The sequence below is a fragment of the Mytilus galloprovincialis genome, chromosome 9, assembly GCF_965363235.1.
Source record: "Mytilus galloprovincialis chromosome 9, xbMytGall1.hap1.1, whole genome shotgun sequence".
Taxonomy (NCBI): Eukaryota; Metazoa; Mollusca; class Bivalvia; order Mytilida; family Mytilidae; genus Mytilus; species Mytilus galloprovincialis.
Genome location: NC_134846.1, coordinates 28,679,912 through 28,684,898, shown reverse-complemented (window position 1 = coordinate 28,684,898; position 4,987 = coordinate 28,679,912). Strand labels below are relative to the sequence as shown.

The window sequence follows — 4,987 nt, the reverse complement described above, 5'->3', positions numbered from 1 at the left end:
AGCGCAAAGTACATCGATTGTACTGAAATGACAAAAAAAGCCCGTACAATTCAAACTGGAACCCTTGTAATTAATTTAGAAGTAGAATGCCCCGTTTTTTTAAAATAAGTAATAGTTTCATTTATTTAATTATTATTATATTTTTTTTTACTCTATCTATACAATTTGGATTTTCAGGGGGGGTATATCATGAAACAGTTATTGCATTTCGGGAGTTAGACATTGGCTTGTTCTCTGCCTGACTGATCATCCGTCAGAGCACACGACGATGCCTTGTTCCAGGTTGCAATTAACCTACACTATCATGGTTTGTATCTTCCGTGAGATAGTGCGTATACACGATTCTCACGGGACCACTGGCTGGGGCAACTGAACAAACATAGTCTACTTATAGTATTCAAGAAATACGACAAAGCAACTGACTATCATAATTAAAACAAACATAATTAAGTGACACAATACGTTATTTATAACAATAACACTAACAACCACAGATGGAGAAAAAAAACCAACAAAAAACAAAAACAAAAACAAAAAACATACAGCATTTTTCTTCTAGTTAAAAAATAGATGTAAAAGTATAGGGCAAAACCCGAAGTCTCAAAAACCAAATTTCTTAACCCCTTATAAAAGTTTAAAAAAAACCATTCATTTGTTTTATAAGTTTTATTTCTATTTAAATTTAATAAAATAAGTTTAAACTAGTACAGGTTAATAAGGCGCACCACCTGTAAACAAAGAGGGTCGCCTTGAATATATATTTATTTTCTTTAATTTTTATTTAAATGGAATTATCTCTAAAGTAAAATATTACTATAATGGACTAATTCCAAATTTAGTTACCAGGGCGCAATTACCAATTGGTAAGTCGTCCACCAAAAACATATAACAGTAACAGTAACCATGAAGCATTTACCCCAAAACTATGGAAGTGCATATGTGTATTTCTTGTGACAGAGAGGTCCGACCTCGCCAGCATGCTATATCATGTGATTCATGTGAAAGATGGCAGCATAGACTCTGTGACACTGGTAAGTTTTTGGTTTTGCTTTCTTATTACAAAGTATTATTATTATTATACTTATTATCAAATATTATCAAACAGAAAAATAATATCAAGCATATATAACTTTACCATCTATATGTCTAATAATAATAGTATTATGATAATCATCATTATTATTATCATTATAATCATTACCAAGGAAAACACATCTAGATTTGCCTTTCATTATTATTATTATAGTATAAGAATATTATTTCAGTTCTTGTGTAGCAAATAACTTTGCATATATGTTAAAATTACCATTATTATAAGTATTAAAATATTAATGAAGTTCTTGTGTGAGAAATATTTAAATGATATTTTATTATATACATGTATATATTGCAAAACTAATAATGGTATATCAATTTCAGGCATAACACTGGCAGCTTACAACAACGCCAGACAGGGCAATGCCTTACAGTTTATCTGCAGACCATGTGAACAACGTAATTGGCCAGCAGAGCCAGCACCAGAGCCAGCACCACAGGCAGAAGCAGATCTTGAACCAGAGCAGCCAATAGACCCGCTAGATGGTACTTTTGACATTGGTCATCGTGATTCTGATGACTCGCTGCCATGCTACAGTAAGCCAAGTTGGTGATGTCTTTAGAGCTGGTCCTCAGCACCACACCCACCCAGCAGACCTGAAGCTACCAATTTATAAAGAAGTAGCTGCAAAGGTAAGTACATTTAAAAGATAAAATAAAATATTGCAATTTGTGAGTCAGCACTTCAACCGTACTAGAACACACCCGCGAAATCGCGGGCATATACAGCTTGTGAACTGTTGCAGGGTAATTTTTTGCAAAAGATATTATGTATGGAGAATTACATAGTAGGTATACCTCCCTTTTTCCAAAGTCCGATATTTGTTTCCTTTCTGTTAAATTCAATTATATTCGTGTTTCTGGCCTACGACCACAATTATTCTTCTCCTTTGCTACAATGCTTCTTTTGGTAAAAGTCAAATCAAATCAAAAATTTGCACCGTTTCAAACATGAAATAAATGTAACTGCTTATATATAGACCATTATTAGTCTAAAAAATATGCTTCTATTACAATTCATCAGTGATTTTTTTTTTGAGAGCCTTATTAACATGCCAATTGTAGGATTTGAATCATGTATAAATGACCAATACCGACTAAGGCTAATTTGAGGGGTTGTCGATCGGAGGGGTCCTGATCCCGAAATCCCGGGCTTAAAACCATGAAACTGAGATGCAGAATTTAAAGAAATTCATATCCCGAAATCGAAAAATATATTCCATGGATCCCGTAAGGATCAATCACCAAATCCCGAGCTTAAAAACACCCGATCCCGACGCCCCGAAAAAGGTCCTGCCTCCCTCTAATCTCCACCTTACTCTCATTTTTGCCAAATCACTATTTTCCCTTTTAACAATAAATTTTTATGCCCCAATTATGGGCATTATGTTTTCTAGTCTGTGCATCCGTGCGTTCGTTTGTTCGGTCGTCCGTCCGTCTCGTCCGTCTGTCCCACTTCAGGTCAAAGTTTTTGGTCGAGGTAGTTTTAGATGAAGTTGAGCATGTTTTACTTATTTTAATATATAAAACATGATAATATAGGCTATGCCTGTGTCGTTATTTACGTGACGATAAGTGATTGAATGACAATAAAACATGATAATATAGGCTATGCCTGTGTCGTTATTTACGTTACGATAAGGGACGACATCAAAAGTTCAATGTAGGATAAAAAACTTAATTCACATAGTTTTTCCACTGACCCCCCCCACCCCCCCTCTTAACTTAATTTGGTAAAAATTGATTTACCAATAGGGATATATGTAAAAATCGATTTTAGATATACAAAACTTGCAGAATTTTAACCCCCCCACCCCCAAACTATTTGATTTAAGTTTTTTATCCTACATCGATCTTTTGATGTCGTCCCTAAGTGAATGACAAATTGAATGACAATAAAACATGGTAATATAGGCTATGCCTGTGTCGTTATTTACGTTACGATAAGTGAATGACAAAAATGATTGGGTTTATTTTCACACGGCCTGGGTCGTTGCTTACATTTGGGACAACATATAACGATTCAGGCAATGTGAAAATGGCTTGCATGAATCTTAAATAAAACATGATAATATAGACTATGCCTGTGTGGTTATTTACGTGACAAATAAAACATGATAATTTAGGCTATGCCTGTGTCGTTATTTACGTGACGATAAGTGTGAAAATGGCTTGCACTTGGGACAACATATAACGATTCAGGCAATGTGAAAATGGCTTGCATGAATCTTAAATAAAACATGATAATATAGACTATGCCTGTTTGGTTATTTACGTGACAATAAGTGTGAAAATGGCTTGCATGAATCTTAAATAAAACATGATAATTTAGGCTATGCCTGTGTCATTATTTACGTGACAATAAGTGTGAAAATGGCTTGCATGAATCTTAAATAAAACATAATATAGACTATGCCTGTGTCGTTATTTACGTGACAAATAAAACATAATAATTTAGGCTATGCCTGTGTCGTTATTTACGTGACGATAAGTGAATGACAAAAATGATTGTGTTTATTTTCACACAGCCTGGGTCGTTGCTTACACTTGGGACAATGAATAACAAAAATGATTGTGTTTATTTTCACACAGCCTGGGTCGTTGCTTACAGACAACATTCTTATATAACTCAGGCAATGAATCTTAAATAAAACATGATAATATCAAAAATGATTGTGTTTATTTTCACACAGCCTGGGTCGTTGCTTACAGACAACATTCTTATACATATAACGATTCAGGCAATGAATCTTAAATAAAACATGATAATATAGGGTATGTCAGAGACATATAAATATATGTCTCTGGGTATGTAAACTTCTGGAAATATAAACGGAAGAGGAAGTTGTCTATGAATAAAAGCCGGAGTGATGACGGACACATATCCGGACTTCTTTTTTTCCGTTTTTCTCCCAAAATAACCGAAACTGAATAATCATAAGAATGGATGACAAATGCGACTATCCATGGTACCTATAGGACATATAGTCACAATGATCAATTTATTGTGGAAGGAGGAGAAGCGACACCCAAAATGAGGTCTTCTCGTTTAATAGTATAGATAATCTGCCAATGAGACTTCTCTAATGTTACCTAAAATATATATAGAAATTGAATGGAATATCTCTTATATTGTATTAAATCTAGAACAATATATTCATTGTTATAATCGTTGTAATAGTCGGTATATGTTAATGAGACATCACACTAGTATATGTGAATGAAACAGCACTTGTAATATTCATTTGGTACATACATGTAAAATGAGACATAACTCGAAATATATGATTTATACAGATTTTGCATGTTTATATGACTACGCATTATAATGATTTTAATTTTGTTATTTCAATTGCAGGTGCTTGGCTTGGTATCAGACGTGTTTTTCCTGGTGTCAGCATCAAGGGGTGCGTGTTTCACTGGACGCAAGCTGTGTGGCGTCATGTGCAAGACAACGGTTTGGTCAGAGCCTACAAGCAACATCAGTCTATGAAAGGCCGTTCATGTCAAAAACCCGATAAAGTAACGCGTTAATATTTAACGCGATAAAATCACATTTAACGCGATAAATGTTGTTTAAACGCGTTAAAATCATTTTTAACGTGTTAGTTGATAATTTAACGCGTTAAGCAATTCACTACAAAAAATGACAGAAAAACTTTCTGCTTTCGCCTTAACTAAGTTTTAAGACGTAAGATTTTACTCGAAACATGATAAATGAAATGGCCGGATGTGTCATATCTTCGTCAATTAACGCGATAATGTTGAGATTAGCAGCACATAACGTAGAAGCTTTTTTAACGCGTTAAATGCAACTTTAACGCGTAAAAAGAAACTTTAACGCGTTATAAGCATCTTTAACGCGTTAAAAGCAACTTTAACGCGTTAAAAG

The 4,987-nt window shown here is 34.1% G+C and overlaps 1 long non-coding RNA gene across 1 annotated transcript; it reads left to right on the top strand.

Annotated features, from left to right (window-relative positions):
• Window positions 1-917: 917 nt before the first annotated feature.
• On the top strand, window positions 918-4,578 carry LOC143044744 (uncharacterized). Its single transcript, XR_012968764.1, has 3 exons — window positions 918-1,031; window positions 1,420-1,728; window positions 4,454-4,578. It is a non-coding gene; the product is annotated as an uncharacterized LOC143044744 (long non-coding RNA).
• The last annotated feature ends 409 nt before the right edge of the window (window positions 4,579-4,987 follow it).